This window comes from Saimiri boliviensis, chromosome 2 (assembly GCF_048565385.1).
Source record: "Saimiri boliviensis isolate mSaiBol1 chromosome 2, mSaiBol1.pri, whole genome shotgun sequence".
Classification (NCBI taxonomy): Eukaryota; Metazoa; Chordata; class Mammalia; order Primates; family Cebidae; genus Saimiri; species Saimiri boliviensis.
In genome coordinates, this window is record NC_133450.1 from 126,942,811 (window position 1) to 126,960,167 (window position 17,357).

The following is a 17,357-nucleotide window of genomic DNA, read 5'->3' on the forward strand; positions in this document are numbered from 1 at the left end:
AAAACTACTGAAATAATGAGAACCATACAGCTAGTGGGGATTGGGTATAGTTTCAGATAAAGGAGAAAGGGGAGGAGGTGGAGGCAGAAAGAAAAACAAATTAATACTTAAGACTGGTGATAGCTGAAGAAAGCAGAACTGGCAAAAGGAGGTAAGTCTTAGAAATCAATGCTACTGGCCAAGAAGCTTGGTTCACAGTCTCCAGGACATAAGGTCTGCTTTGGGATAGGTTCTTTAAAAGGGGGCTAAAGGACATTTTTCCTTTAATATCAAGAGGGGAATCAAGGGAGCCACACACAAGTAAAAGACAATAAGGCAGGAAAAGAGAGGAGGTTGCTGAGAGCTTAGTAGAAGGAATTCAATAGCACAGTACAATACAAGATGCAAAAAATGAATTCTAAAGTCAATATTTCCCATATCATTTTGGCTAAATTAAGCATCAGGGACTCCACTTAAGAAGAGCAGGAGAAATTATTACAATACATGTTATTTTTTAAATGACATTTAAAATAGCTTAAGATTTCAACTTTTTGTTAGCTTTATAACCTTGGGCAAGATATTGAACTACTGTTTTGTCCCTCTGTTTTCTCAACTGCAAAATGAGAATAATAACAGTAACTATCTCATGGGATTCATATGTTAATTTTTTAAACGAGGATAACATATATAAATCACTTAGAACAGTACCTAATACAGAGCAGGTAATCAATCAATGTTAGCTAATGGTCATTGTTATCTTCATTAAATATTATTTTTATTTTATTTATTTATTTATTTATTTATTTTTGAGACAGAGTTTTTCGCTCTTGTTACCCAGGCTGGATGGAGTGCAATGGCACGCTCTCGGCTCACTGCAACCTCCACCTCCTGGGATCAGGCAATTCTCCTGCCTCAGCCCCCTGAATAGCTGGGATTATAGGCACGCGCCACCATGCTCAGCTAATTTTTTGTATTTTTAGTAGAGACGGTGTTTCACCATGTTGACCAGGATGGTCTCGATCTCTTGACCTCATGATCCGCCCGCCTTGGCCTCCCAAAGTGCTGGGATTACAGGTGTGAGCCACCACGCCCGGCACATTATCTTTATTTTTAAGGAAAACTTCATTAGTTCATGTTAAGTAAATGAGATATTATTCTTACTATACTCTGATCCACATAATATAAGCAATTAATTGCAGAAACTGAATGAGAGAGTTGAAAACTAAAGAGAATCTAGAAAAGTGAGAGATGGACATACGCAAAGAAAACAACAGAAAAGAGGTGTTAACCACCACTTTGCCCACACTTCTATCAACATTTATCTCACCAGACCATAATCAGTTGCATAAATATCTATTTCCATAGATTTCCAGCACTCTGAGGGCAAGGACCTATTTTTACATTATCAGCCCCTAATATAGTGCCTGCAACATGGCAGATACTAAATTAACATAAAGTAATATCAGGGGACTCAGTAAGCATTGAGATCAATGATGTGAGTACTTTGTTTTATCATATCCTAATGGGGCTGGGAGCAGACTCAGTCTAAGTTGCACTGTATGTCACTCTTTGATTATCAATATTCTACTCCCCTATTGTTTTGGAACTGGGAAATAAATTTCAAAAAGCAATGTTTAAAAAATATTTAATCTGCTATAAAATTAGAAAATTTCCGAGATCCAAGATGGCTGATCACTAGTAGCTCGGGATTGTAGCTCCCAGTGAAAGCGCAAAGAAGGACAGGACGCCACACCTTCACATGAATTCTTGTTGCAGGAGATTCCCCGCGGAGGAGCCCCACGGGTCGCCAGCGCGACTCTTGTGACCGGCGAGGCGGTTTTGCTGGCGCCTCCGAGCGTTGGTTCTTGGTGCAGAGTCAGAAAAGCACCATCAATCTTAACGCCGCTGATTTAGTCGGCACAGTGGGTTGCTCAGATTTCGGCGCTGAGAATCAATTAAGTTGGACGTCCACTCAGAAACCCAATTACAAAGACGGTAATTATAAAGACCACATGGATAAATCTACAACGAAGGGAAGAAAACAGCCAAAAAAGGCTGAGAATACCCAAGATCAGAACGCCTCTCCCTCAGCAGGGGATCCCAGTTCCTCATCAGCAACGAAACAAGGCTTGATGGAGAACGAGTGTGTTCCAATTACAGAAGCAGGCTTCAAAATGTGGATAATAAGAAACTTCTGTGAATTAAAAGAACTTGTTCTAACACAATCCAGAGAAACTAAGAATTTTGAAAAAAGGTTTGACGAAATGTTAACAAGAATACACAATTTAGAGAGGAATATAAGTGAATTGATGGAGTTGAAAAACACAATACGAGAACTACGTGAAGTATGCACAAGTTTTAACAGCCGAATTGATCAAGCAGAAGAAAGGATATCAGAGGTCAAAGACCAACTCAATGAAATAAAACAAGAAGACAAGATTAGAGAAAAAAGGATAAAAACGAATGAGCAAAGTCTCCAAGAAATATGGGACTATGTGAAAAGACCTAATCTACGCTTGATAGGTGTACCTGAATGTGACGAAGAGAATGAATCCAAGCTGGAAAAGACGCTTCAGGATATTATTCAGGAAAATTTTCCCAACCTAGTAAGGCAAGATAATATTCAACTCCAGGTAATACAGAGAACACCACAAAGATATTCCTCAAGAAGAGCAACTCTAAGGCACATAATCGTCAGATTTACCCGGGTTGAAATGAAGGAGAAAATACTAAGGGCAGCCAAAGAGAAAGGTCAGGTTACCCACAAAGGGAAGCCTATTAGACTTGCAGCAGATCTCTCAGCAGAAACCCTACAAGCTAGAAGAGAGTGGGGACCAATATTCAACATCCTTAAAGAAAAGAACTTTCAACCCAGAATTTCACATCCAGCCAAGCTAAGCTTCATAAGTGAAGGAAACGTTTTTTGTGAACAAGCAAGCACTCAGAGATTTCATCACCACCAGGCCTGCTTTACAAGAGCTTCTGAAAGAACCACTACACATAGAAAGGAATAAACAGTATCAGCCTTTCTAAAAAATACCAAAAAGAGCATCAATATAATGAAGAATTTACATCAACTAATGGACAAAATAGCCAGCTAATATTAAATGGCAGTATTAAACTCACATATATCATTGTTAATTCTAAATTTAAATTGACTAAATTCCCCAATTCAAAGACAGACAATTTAGATAAAAAACTAAAACCCATCAGTATGCTGCATCCAGACCCATCTCACATTCAAGGATACACAAAGACTCAAAACAAGGGATGGAGAAAGATTTACCAACCAAACAGAGAGCTAAAATAAATAAATAAAAAGCAGAAGTTACAATTTTTGCCTCTGATAAAATAGTTGTTAAAGCAACAAAGATCAAAAGAAGCAAAGAAGGACATTATATAATGATAAAAGAATCAATGCAACAACAAGAAGAGCTAAAGATCCTAAATATATACGCACCCAATACAGGAATACCCAGACATACAAGACTAATAAAGAGACTTAGACTCCCACACAATAATAGTCGGAGACTTCAACATTAATATTAGACAGATCAATGAGACAGAAAATTAACAACAATATCCAGGACTTGAACTCAGATCTGGAACAAGTAAACGTAATTAACATTTATAGAACTCTCCACTTTAAATATACAAAATATACACTCTTATCAGTACCACATCATATCAACTTAGAAGTTTAAACGAAATGTTGGTTGGTTCCTTGTTTGTTATTCTCTTTCCTCATTTTATTCTATGTCTCCATTATTAAGGACAATTATAGGCATACCCATATTTAGACTGCATTCTAGCCCGGGCAATAAAGCAATACCCCCATTCTCTCTCCCTCTTCCTCTTTCTCTTTCTTCCTCTTCTTTATTCTTTTTATTATTCTTTCTTTCTCAAAAAAAAAAATAATAATAATGCTTAATACACACACACACACACACACACACACACAAAGAAACTTGTGGTCCATAGTTTCAAACCATCAACTTTTTTTTGGCGTATTTCCTTTTTTTTTTTTAATTGTAAAAAAAAAAAAAAAAAAAAAAGACATCCCCTCCTTTTCCAGAAGCTACTCGTTCCACATCATGCAACTTCAGGAAAACAGAAAAGAAAGAGTTGGCCTCTCTTCAATTCCTGTTACGACCAAGTTGTTCCTTTGCTAACAGCCCACCTCGTCTGTCACCTACCCTCAAGAAAAAAAAAAAAAAAAAATTAGAAAATTTCCAAATGATAACACAAATAAATTTTAGTAATTCATTTTAAGTACTAAAAATATTGCTCACTAGAAAAATTAGCCAGGTGTGGTGGTATACAACTTGTAGTCCCAGCTACTCGGGAGCCTGAGGTAGGAGGATTGCTTGAACTCTCAGGAGTTCAAGGCTCCACTGAGCTATGATCTCGCCTGCACTCCAGCCTGGATGTCAAGGTGAAAACCTGTCTTGGGGGGAAAAAATTGCTCTGAATTGACTATTATGCCTAAAAGTTAATCCTAATGATCCAATGGTCAGTCATAGTAATAAATAGACACTAAGTAAGAGAAGAGACTGAGTGCAGTGGCTCCTGTCTGTAATCCTAACAATTTGGGAGGCTGAGGCAGGAGAACTGCTTGAGCCCAGGAGTTTGAGACCAGCCTGGGCAACATAAAGAGACCCCATTTCTACAAAAAATACAAAAAATTAGCCAGACATGGTGGCATGTGCCTATAGTCCCAGCTACTTCGGGAGGCTAAGGACAGAACAAATTCAATTCTTCTCCAGGAATCTGGAAAGCTGGAGACAAAACTCAAGTTGAGACATAAGGTATCGCCAAGTGTGGAGGCACTATCATAACAGGCCAATCACCTTGAAGCTGAAGCTAAGGGGAAAGCACAGAAGGTCAGTCTGTAGGAAAGAGAATGAAGCAGGGCTAGGGCTACAGGGAGGGAGAAAAGGAGGCACTTGCCTAAGGCACAAGATTTAATAGGGTACAAAAAAGCTCAGCAATCAAGATAAATTATGCAGTAATGCACACTATTTTTTAAAAATCAAAATTAATGTCCTAAAATGGAGCAAGGCACAGAAAGAAGCCAAAGAGAGCTCATGCAAACTACAAACAGAAGGAAGACAGAGACTTTCAAAGTGTCTGCTCTGGGTTCCAGCTGGGTCACTTCAGGGACCTCAGCAGTCTTATAACAGTAACCCACTACGACTCCCAGCTCTGCCACCATACCATCTAGCAAGCTAGCTTAAGTGGGTTTGTGTTCCCTGAGACCTAAACACCTTGACTAATATACTCTATTTGGGAAAATGAGACATGCACATAAAGAACTTTTTTTTCAAAAAAAAATTAAAATATTTTCAAAAGAATGGTACTGGCTATTAGTGTACAGAAATTCAGAGATCACTATGGGTAGTCAGGGAGGGATAGAATTAGCTAGACAGAGAGGGGTACAGAAGTATCTACTAAGCAAAGAGATCAAAGCACAGGGTGAAAAAAGTTAGGGCTGGGAGGGAAGCCAGGGCAAGAAGAATGAAAGTAAAGGGAAAGGAGCGATCTTCACACATCCTGTGTTACACCGAAGAAGTACACCTCCATGCTCTTCCACCTGCAGCTCTTACATCACATGGTTCATTACACAGGAAATGTCCTTTTGCACTCCTTCCCATGTTCAAATCCTTTCACAGGGACCAGTTCAAATAACATTTCTGCAGAGGCTTCCCTCATGTGCTAGACCGGAATTAAGGTTCAGGGACAGTGGTAGTAGAAGAGAAGAAACGATTTCTTCTGAGGTAGGAGGGAAGGCTAAGGGGCTTAAAACAGTGCCAGCTATTCTCTGGTGGAGGGCACACTGCATCACTTGGGATGTTGGCCAATGTCTAAGGAGAGTAGAAAGTGAGATCACTTGACAAGGAATAATAATGGGGGTTGAAGAAAAGTGGCAGAGGAAAGGCAAGCATAGAGGGTGTGCTGAAGAATAAAAGAAAGAGTCCAGCTTCTGCCCACCGGACTGCTAGATAAGCTGAGGAGCTGGGGTCTGATTTCACTGGGAGACACCAATAAATATGTGAAGACTTCAAAGTCACGCCCATCCCCCCTTTTGTTTTTCTTTTGAGACGGAGTTTCGCTCTTGTTACCCAAACTGGAGTGCAATGGCGCGATCTCGGCTCACCGCAACCTCCGCCTCCTGGGTTCAGGCAATTCTCCTGCCTCAGCCTCCTGAGTAGCTGGGATTACAGGCACGCAACACCATGCCCAGCTAATTTTTTGTATTTAGTAGAGACAGGGTTTCACCATGTTGACCACGATGGTCTCGATCTCTTGACCTTGTGATTCACCCGCCTCGGCCTCCCAAAGTGCTGGGATTACAGGCTTGAGCCACCGCGCCCGGCCCCCTTTTGTTTTTCTCCCATTGTTCCTAAGATTTACAGTTTCTTGGAGAAAAATCACAGAACCCTACACAGAATGGACCAAGGCAGATGTAGGATTTCACCTGTGCAAGGCCTTTGGTGCAGCTGGACTCTTGTGTTAGTCTTCAGCACACCCTCTATGCTTGCCTTTCCTCTGCCACTCTTCTTGAACCCCCATTATTATTCCTTGCCAAGTGATCTCACTTTCTACTCTCCTTAGACATTGGCCAACATCCCAAGTGATACAGTGTGCCCTCTACCAGAGAACGGCTGGCACTGTTTTTAGCCCCTTAGCCTTCCCTCCGGTGAAATTAGACCCCCAACTCCTCAGCTGGTTTAACACTCCAGTGGGCATATTAAAGAGGAAAATTTAAAAAAACAAAAAACAAAAAACAGTTCTCTAAGAGTAGTAACTTGGGTTAATTATAGCCCTGCATGAATGAAAATAAATCTTAAAAAAAAATAAAAAATAAATGTCTCATCATGCTTGCCTTAGGGTAAGGGCTGCCTGAATATAAGCCAGACTTACATACAATTGAGGGGCTTCCTCTTTCTTTACTGGTGGTCATACTGACCACCATGCATATCAAGGGAATATTCCTTAACTCCTCAGGAAAGTTATAACACCACACCCAGGGAAGGCAAATATGTTGTTGGTTATAATTTTCCACATGGAAATCCCCTACTGTATAATTGTTACTAATAATATCCTGCTCAAAAGAATTGCTGGCTATGGTTAAGGAACTACAACAATCTTCTTACCTACAAGTCTATATATATATATATCTCGAATAATATACATGTATCAGATAATTGCTACTGGTTTTATTAATAAAAACTTTACTAAAAGCTCTAAGTAGTGTTTTTGAACATCAGGAGCCTATACTTTAATAAATTCAACTTGCCACCACACTTTCATTCACTCTAACACACCCAGCCCTCATTTTCTTCCAGTTTACTGTATTTTTATCCATCTTCACAGAGACACTTCTGGAATTGTGTTCACTTGTATGTACTTATCATGATGTTCATGCTTACTTATGCCCAGATATGAAACTGTTTATTTGTAGGGGGTTATCATCACTGTGTATCAGTTACCTTAGTTTGTAAGTTTGTATTCCTTCCTTAGTGAGTAGGTGTAGGTGTTAAACATATATACCCGAGGGAGTAGATATCTCTACAAGTCAAAAAGGATGCACATCTGAGGAGGAATCTTGACTGTATTTCAGTATTTTTCAAAACCAACTTTTTTTTTTTTTTTGCGACAGAGTTGCTCAGGCTGGAGTACAGTGGCATGATCTCAGCTCACTGAAACCTCCGCCTCCTGGATTCAAGTGATTCTCCTGCCTCAGCCTCCCAAGTAGCTGGGTTTACAGGCGCATGCCACCACATCTGGCTAATTTTTGTATTTTTAGTAGAGATGGAATTTCACCATATTGGCCAGGCTGGTCTCAAACTCCTGACCTCAGGTGATCCACTAGCCTCGGCCTCCCATAGTGCTAGGATTACAGGTGAGACACCGCATCCAGCTCAAAACGAACTCTTAAGAGTTGTACAAGGGTGAAAGATGCCAGTCACAAAAAAACAAATATTATATGATTCAATTTACATGAGATGTCCAGAATATGAAAATCTTAAGAGAGAATAGATTAGTGATTGCCTAGGGCTGGGTGGGGGAGACCTGGGGAAATTGGGAGGAAATAGGTAGTAACTGCTAATGATAAGGGGTTTCTTTCTGGTGTGATGAAAATGTTCTAAGATGGTGGTGATGGTTGCACAATTTTGAATGTACCAAAATCCACTTAATTGTACACTTTAAATGAGTGAATTGTATGATATGTGAGTTACATCTCACTGAAGCTATTATATATTAGAGAAAGGGGGAAGGAGTGAATAAGGAAACCAAAGTTGTCCTGCGTTTCCACAGAAGGGTAAATCCTGTTTTTGAAAATCTTAGCTTTTTTCTGCCGCTATTTTAGTTTCACTTTAGGATTCAAGACTCCTCACTGGTCAATCCCCAGTTGTCTTTTCTCCATCTCTAATATTTGCCTTTACTAACCAGGGTGACCTACATATGAGAGACAGCATTTACTTGTTACAATTCAATCTCTGAACAAAAAACAACATGCACTCTATGGTTACAATCATCTAAAAATATGTACGTGGATGAATAAGGCCTGGAAGGAAATGAGGAAAAGTGAAAATAGCTCCATTAGAGGTTGGGGTGACATTCTTTTAGAAATAATGTTATCAATTTATTGGATTATCAGCAAATAGACTTAGAAGAAAAAAATAACCAAACTGACTCCCTAAAAATTGTTCCAAGTCAAATTCAGGAATTGGGTCACAAAGGACTGGAACAGACAATGGAGTAGAAGCATGGAAACTAAGGCTGGGTGATTAAGGCTCTTCAATTTAATATGCATGGGCTCTCTTGATTAGAATAGATGAAGAGGGCATTATTCTGTAGGCTGTAATAATGGCAAGCCAAGGTGAGCAGACTGCTTGAGGTCAGGAGTTCGAGAACAGCCTAGGCAATATAACAAAACCCCATCTCTACTGAAAATACAAAAATTAGCCAGGTGTGGTGGCGCGGGCCTGTAGTCCCAGCTCTTAATATTTGGGAGGCTGAGGTTGAAGGCTTGCTTGAGCATAGGAGGTCGAGGCTGCAGTGAAACGAGATCACATTACTTCACTCCAACCTGGGTGACAAATTGAGAGCTTGTCTCAAAATAAAACAAACAAAAAAAGGAAAAGATGGAAACTAAGATGCATGGCTTATATATATTTGCATCTATTTAGATCAAGCCAATAAACAAGAAAATATTAAGCTCTCTATAGCTTGCTGTGCTCGAGTCCTAGGTGATCTCTCTGGGCTTGCATCTCCTTCCTTCTAAACATCTGCCTGTTTTAAAAGAAAAGGGCAATTGCTGCTAAAATGAGGTTGTCTCCATTAACTCAACCCACAGAAAAGCCATTTAAATCTTAAATTCATAATTAACATTCTTCAGTCAGGAAATAAACGGTAACTAGCCCTGGATCAATCTCAGTCAAGTCCCAATCAGGAAGAGGAGCATAAAAGTCTTATTTTTAAGATCCAGGGCCTATTCTTAAAAAACCGACAATACAAGCACAACTAAAATGCAAAGCAGCTCAGTTGATGAGCTAAGATGCCAAGTCAATATAATGGAGAGAAAAAAAGGGTTTTGTTTTGTTGTCTTGAGACAGGGCCTTACTCTGCCACTCAGGCTGAAGTGCAGGGGCGCGATAACAGCTCATTACAGCCTTGACCTCATAAAGCTCACATGATCCAGGTAGCAGGGACTATGGATACCTGCCACTACTCCCAGCTAATTTTTCTATTTTGTAGAAATGGGGTTCCGATACATTGCCCAGGCTGGTCTCAAACTCCTAGGCTCAAATGATCTGCCTGCCTTCGTCTCCCAATGTTCTGGGATTATAGGTGAAAGCCACTGTGCCTGGCCAAGAAAGGAGAGTTTTTCTTAAACTTATGTTGCTGGAAAAACTAAATATCCATATGGGGGGAAAATGAACCCAAACTCCTATCTTATATCATAACACAATAATTACCTTGAGATCAATCACAGACCCAAATGAAAAACTTAGAAAAATAAGGCTTCTAGAAGAAAAAGCTTTCTTCACAATCCTGGGCACCGGTAAAAATTTATTGGTCAGGACACAAAAAAACACTAACTATAATACAAAAAATTGATAAAACAGACTCTATAAAGATTTCTGCTCCTTGAGAAACAACATCATTGAGAAAGTAGACAAGGGAGAGACTGTATAAAAAAATTATCAACACATATATCTACGTAGGTGACAAATAACTTGTACCTTGAATATATAAAGAGCTCCTACAAACAATAAAAAGATGCATGACTCAATGAAAGAATAGGTAAAAGACTTGAACGAATAATTCACAAAAGATACTACATAGCCAATTAGCAAATGATAAAGCACTAAACATTCTTAATCATCAGAAAAATGTAAATTAAGACCATAATGAGGTACAACTGTACATCCTGTAGAGTGACTAAAATTGAAAAGGCTGACAACACTAAAAATTGGCAACACTACAAGTATGGAGCAAGTAGAACTCGTTGTGTATAAACCACTTTGGAGAATTGTTTGGCAGATTTTTAATAAAGTTAAACATAGACACACCCTGTGATCCAGTAACTCCACTCCTAGGTGTTTATCAAGAAACTTGTAAAAGAATGTTCATAACAACCTTATTCCAAATATCCATCAAGAAGAAAACATAAATTAGGGTATATTCGTACAATAGAATCTACTTAGCAACTTAATAGGACAAACCACTGATACTCACCAACAACACAGATGAATCTTTTTACATGAAAGAAACCAAACACTAAAAAGCACATGCTGTATGATTCCATTTATGTAAAGTCCAAGACCAGTCAAAAAAACTCTGTAGTGTCAGAAACCTATGGAGTCAGGAAGTGACTGCCTTTGGGGGAAGGTAAGTGAGGGAACTTTCTAGGGTAACTTTAAAAAAAAAAAACTTTTGGCCGGGCGCGGTGGCTCAAGCCTGTAATCCCAGCACTTTGGGAGGCCGAGGTGGGTGGATCACAAGGTCAAGAGATCGAGACCATCCTGGTCAACATGGTGAAACCCCGTCTCTACTAAAAATACAAAAAATTAGCTGGGCATGGTGGCGCGTGCCTGTAATCCCAGCTACTCAGGAGGCTGAGGCAGGAGAATTGCCTGAACCCAGGAGGCGGAGGTTGCCGTGAGCCGAGATCGCGCCATTGCACTCCAGCCTGGGTAACAAGAGCGAAACTCTGTCTCAAAAAAAAAAAAACAAAAAAAACAACAAACTTTTCTATCTTATTTTGGTAGAAGCTACACTGTATAAAATAGTCAGAACTCCTTGAACTGGATATTTAAGTTATGTGCATTTTATTGAATGTTAATTATACATCAATAAAAATACAAGATACAGACTAACAAATTTGTTTCAAAGGAAACTCAAAACTACATACACATTTTCTTTTTTTTTTTTTTTTGAGACGGAGTTTCGCTCTTGTTACCCAGGCTGGAGTGCAATGGCGCGATCTCGGCTCACCGCAACCTCCACCTCCTGGGTTCAGGCAATTCTCCTGCCTCAGCCTCCTAAGTAGCTGGGATTATAGGCACGTGCCACCATGCCCAGCTAATTTTTTGTATTTTTAGTAGAGACGGGGTTTCACCATGTTGACCAGGTTGGTCTTGATCTCTCGACCTCGTGATCCACCCGCCTCGGCCTCCCAAAGTGCTGGGATTACAGGCTTGAGCCACCGCGCCCGGCCTACATACACATTTTCAATTACAGATGCATTTTCAATCATGTACCACTCTAATTTATTCACATCTCTATTCTTTCATCATTGTAAATAAGCTAATGGATTATGGACACATATAGATACAAGAATGTATGTTCAGGCCGGGCGCAGTGGCTCAAGCCTGTAATCCCAGCACTTTGGGAGGCCGAGGCGGGTGGATCACGAGGTCAAGAGATCGAGACCATCCTGGCCAACACGGTGAAACCCTGTCTCTACTGAAAATACAAAAATTAGCTGGGCATGGTGGCACGTGCCTGTAATCCCAGCTACTCAGGAGGCTGAGGCAGGAGAATTGCCTGAACCCAGGAGGCGGAGGTTGCGGTGAGCCGAGATTGTGCCATTGCACTCCAGCCTGGGTAACAAGAACGAAACTCCTCCTCAAAAAAAAAAGAATGTATGTTCATATATTTAATTTTTTATAAACAGCAAATTAAATTTGTTTCCAATTTTAATAAGCACTTAATGGACCACCTATATGTCCAGCAGAATTTTCTATTGTTTATACCATTTTTCTCTCCATATATTTGTGATTTTAAAGGATCTGACATAAAACCGCATATAAATCAAACGTCAGCAAGGACCATCAATGACCAAGGGATGATAGCACTTTAGCCATTATTACAGCCTAGAGAATAATGCCCTCCTCATCTACTCTAATCGAGAGAGCCCATGCATATTAAATTTAAGAGCAAATGAAAAGCATGTTGCCAGCTACAACACAGCCTAAACATCAGTGTACATCAGAATGACACCAGAAAGCCTTGTTAGAAGCCTTTTATCCCCTCTACTGTTTACTGAATCTTCCTCTTTAACTTTCTCCCTCCCTCTATCCAGGTATATTTTTATCCCCACAGCCTCTCATCCTCCATAAGATATTGGTCACATCTAACTGATTTTCTCTTTTGTTTTGTTTTTTGAGACAGGGTCTTGCTATGTTGCCCAGGCTGTCCGAACTCTTGGGCTCAAGTGATACTCCTGCCTCAGCCTCACAAGCGGCTGGTATTACAGAAGCGTACCACATCCAGTCCTAATTATGTTCATGTATCTGGCTCATCTCAGGTTCCAAATAAAATAAATGTACAGAATTGCACTATCCTCTAGGTAGACATGTTACATACACTCCAACAGTATAGACAGTATAGCCTGGGGAAAGAGATGACCAGTGAATGGGAAAAAAGACTGACTTCATCTGTTCCCCACTCCTATAACTGGAAAAGATCTCTCCCGAATATCTACTATGTTTTTATTCCCCACAGGTGGCTCTTACAAGTGCTGTGAACTATGCCTAAGTACATCTGCCTAATCCCAAAGAGAATAAGGTCCTAGACAGGAATGTCATTCATATATATATATATATATATATATATATACATATGGTTTTTTTTTCCTTTTTGTAGAGAGACAGGGCGTCATTCAGGCTGGAGTGTAGTGGCACAATCATTGCCTCTCACTGAAACCTTAAACTTCTGGGCTCAAGCAATCCTCCTGCCTCAGTCTTCTGAGTAGCTGGGACTACAGGCATCACTACCACATCTGGCTAACGTATTTTATTTTGTAGAGACAGGATCTTGCTACATTGCCCAGGCTGGTTTCAAACACCTAGACTCAAGCAATCCTCCTACCTTGGCCTCCCAAAGTGCTAGGATTGTATGTGTGAGCCACCAGCCCCGGGCCTGGCCTCACGTCTTAAACATATTCTTCAGAACCCCAAGACAGTGTTTTGCAAACAATGGGGCAAGACACATATTTGAATTCATGAATTGCCGAATTAATGTGAATGAAAACAATTAAGGATAGAAAACCAGGAGAGAAAAAAAAAGCAAAGAGAGCACGCCTGTGGTCCCAGCTACTTGGGAGGCTGAGGCAGAAGAAATGCTTGAATACAGGAGGTGGAGATTGCACTTAGCCGAGACTGTGCCACTGCACTCCATCCCAGCGCCTGGCAACAGAGCAAGACTGTGTTTCAAAAAAAAAAAAAAAAAGCAAAGAGAAAAAAGAGAAACTAGCAGAGAGAAAGGAAAAGGAAAGAAAGAGAAGAAACTGAAGGCAATTGTTCTTGTAATAGTGAACAGGATTACAGTATTTTTAAAAATTGAGAGTTGAAAAAGCCATCAATTATGTATCTAGTATCCGTGATCTGCACAAGTATTTAAATTATCATTATAAACACCTTAAAATATCTTTAAAATTAGGCCAGACACGGTGGCTCACACCTGTAATCCCAGTACTTTGGAAGGCCAAAACAGGTGTATCACCTGAGGTCAGGAGTTCAAGACCAGCCTGGTCAACATGGTGAAACTCAGTCTCTACTAAAAATACAAAAATTAGCCAGACGTGGTGGTGCATGCCTGTAGACCAGCTAATCAGGAGGCTGAGGCAGGAGAATCCGGCGGGGGAGGGGAACTCAGAGTAGAGTTCCTCAGGACCTCAACAGCGAGTAGAGATCCTCAGCCTGGGCAACAGAGCAAGACTCACAAAAAGAAAAAGAAAGAAAAAAAGAAAAAAAAAAGAAAATCTTTAAAATTATCTCTCCCCACATTTGATGTTCAAAGTCTGATCTCTGACAGCAAGCATCACCTATCACATATATAGACTTTGGGTTCTACTTCAAACTTACAATATCTTGAGTGAATTATGCATGTTAAAGTTTGAAAAGCACTGCCCTCCATCATTCAGGTCCTTTCTTTTGTACCAAACTTGTTTTGTTTCAGTGGGTCAGTAATTAAGACATGAAAAATCTCTGAACAGGATTTGACCTGCACAGTATTTAATTTCAAATGAAGTTATTAATTATAGTGTAAGTTGGCATATTGGATATACCACAAAATTTGGGAATTAGTCATAAAAATGATTAAATAAAATTGATCAGAAGGTCAATAGCATTCTTAAGAACTCATGTTTGTTCTTTCTCATGTCTAGCATAGGACTTGGAATGAGTCATGTGGCCAGTGTTTCCTGAATGAGCAAAACAAACGAACTTTTAAAAAACCAGAGATATGCCGGGCGCGGTGGCTCAAGCCTGTAATCCCAGCACTTTGGGAGGCCGAGGCGGGTGGATCACGAGGTCAAGAGATCGAGACCATCCTGGTCAACATGGTGAAACCCCGTCTCTACTAAAAATACTAAAAATTAGCTGGGCAGGCCGGGCGCGGTGGCTCAAGCCTGTAATCCCAGCACTTTGGGAGGCCGAGGCGGGTGGATCACGAGGTCGAGAGATCGAGACCATCCTGGTCAACATAGTGAAACCCCGTCTCTACTAAAAATACAAAAAATTAGCTGGGCATGGTGGCTCGTGCCTGTAATCCCAGCTACTCAGGAGGCTGAGGCAGGAGAATTGCCTGAACCCAGGAGGCGGAGGTTGCGGTGAGCCGAGATAGCGCCATTACACTCCAGCCTGGGTAACAAGGGCGAAACTCCGTTTCAAAAAAAAAAAAAAAAAAAAAAAAAATTAGCTGGGCATGGTGGCGCGTGCCTGTAATCCCAGCTACTCAGGAGGCTGAGGCAGGAGAATTGCCTGAACCCAGGAGGCGGAGGTTGCGGTGAGCCGAGATCGCGCCATTGCACTCCAGCCTGGGCAACAAGAGCGAAACTCCGTCTCAAAAAAAAAAAAAAACAAAACAGAGATATTTAGGGGTGGGATAATCTTGGGGGTCATCTGGTCCAAGAACCTAATTTTAAAGATTAGCAAACTAAAAATTCTGAGAGTTGCAAAAGCAAAGAAAGCTCATAGAGCCAAAATATATTGGGACATTTTAATTCGTTTTGTTCATTTCGTTGGGGAGAAAGGGGACTGTAACTACTAGGATTGCTGACTCTTAAAGATGAAAAGGTACCTAGGAAGAAGAAACTAGCAAGAGTAAATGAGCCTTGGCAAAGCGATTTTTCCAAACCTAATATATTTTTGACGAGCCAATTAAATAATCAATTTAATCAGCCAAAAAAATTAACCTGAAGGTTTCTCAGAAAAGGAGACACGAGCTGCATGAAAATGTTACAAACCAAGGGAGATTGCACATAATTAACTTAAATCTCCACAGGCTTATTTCCTGTTGAAGTATGGCCTTCTGGAGTAAGTTTTACTGCCGTGTTCATTACCAGATGACTTGTGGTTTTAAAAGAGGCCAAGGGCAAGTTAGAAATTTGATTATTAACTAAACATTAAAAATAAAGAAAGAAACTGTGTCTGTTTCCCATTTCTGTTTGTAATCAGAATGCAGGCTTGCGGAGGAAACACAGAAACCCCTGCAAGCAAAAATATAATGACCCAGTCACGTCCTCAAAACAAACTAACACACAAACTTCCCAGCCGGATCCAGCTGTGCTGCCTGGGAGCTAGGAATTTAATTCTAAGACAGATCAGAACGGCGAATGCAAGGGCAGCCACATTTCAATCACAAAAAGGGTGTGCCTTAAGTTTTGGTTCCCTCCCAGTCGCCCGCCGCCCCAGCTTTCAACAAGCAGAAGCCTTTGAAGGAGGCTCGGTGCTATCTCCGTGCGACCGTACTCCGGCGATGCTGGGCGGGGTGCAGGGAGCCAGCTCGCTGGCGGCTCCGCGGGAGGGGTGGGGGCCGGTCCCGAACCCGGGCGGAGGGGCCGCGGGTGATTCACCGGGAACTCCCGGGTCGCGCGACTCGACCGGCGGACGACGCCCAGTGCGCCTCACGTCCCCCGCCCCGGGCCACTCGTGCAGAAGCAGCTCCCGCGTGCCCCCGCTCCCCGAGACGGACCCGTCGGGAAGGAGCCCGGAACCGGGCAGCGGGCGGGCAGCAACCTCTCCCTCCTCAGCCACCATGGCCGGTGCGACTCCCTGCCCGCGCCCGCAGACGGACTTCCTGGAAAGCACCAGGCTGGGCTTACCTGACTGGCTCCCGCAGGCGCCGCCGACCTCTTCTTCACAAACCCACGGAAACTGCCGGCCGCAAGTCGAGGGTCGGTTCCCAGCACCCGCCCGTCCGCCCGCTTCGGCCTCCCAAGGAGTTGCCGGACCCACCCGCCAGCAGCTCCCTCACTCGACCGCCCGTCGGTGCCGCGGTTCCGCCTCCACCGCCAACGCGCGTGCGCACTCCCAGGCCGCGGCGCATTCGGGGAGTTGTAGTAGGAGCGAGGAGGGCGAGGCTCAGCGCTGACCCTGGTCTTTACAATGGGCAGAACGCAGGAAGGGGCTGCGAATACCAAGCCTTACCCCAGTGTAAGACAATGGTCTTTACTCGTGGAGGTACCTACTGTGGGCTTCCCGGAAGCTGGAAATCCTGGCTCTTCGGAAAAGATTTCCTTTTTACTTTGACCTTTCGTAAAGAAGCATACACGGCAGGGCTTGTATTGTAGCCTTCGTTGTTAATGCAAGAACACAACATTGGGCCTTTTAAACTGGTCATGACAGTTATGCAAAAGTAAAGGAAAAAAAGCTAAAGCCCAAGTGAGGCATAAATCATGCGGATGTCCTCTCCAGGGTGTGGTGACCCTAGTGGTTTCCTTAGGTATGCAACCGGGGATGATGTCGCAACTATTGCAGGGCAGTATCTGCATATCCTGTCTTCCCATTCCATCTTCAAGCTCTACACTAGGCTGTGGACTGGCTGCTGTGAGTGGGAGAAAAAACAGAAGCGGCTGCTCA

At 41.9% G+C, this 17,357-nt stretch overlaps 1 protein-coding gene across 1 annotated transcript in view; it reads right to left on the bottom strand.

Annotated features, from left to right (window-relative positions):
- TMOD3 (tropomodulin 3) overlaps positions 1-16,776 on the bottom strand; it is a 91,403-nt gene extending 74,627 nt beyond the window's left edge. The window contains exon 1 of the mRNA XM_039462845.2: positions 16,601-16,776. The gene's annotated coding sequence lies outside the window, so the exon portion shown is untranslated. The remainder of the gene's footprint in view (positions 1-16,600) is intronic.
- Positions 16,777-17,357: the final 581 nt, after the last annotated feature.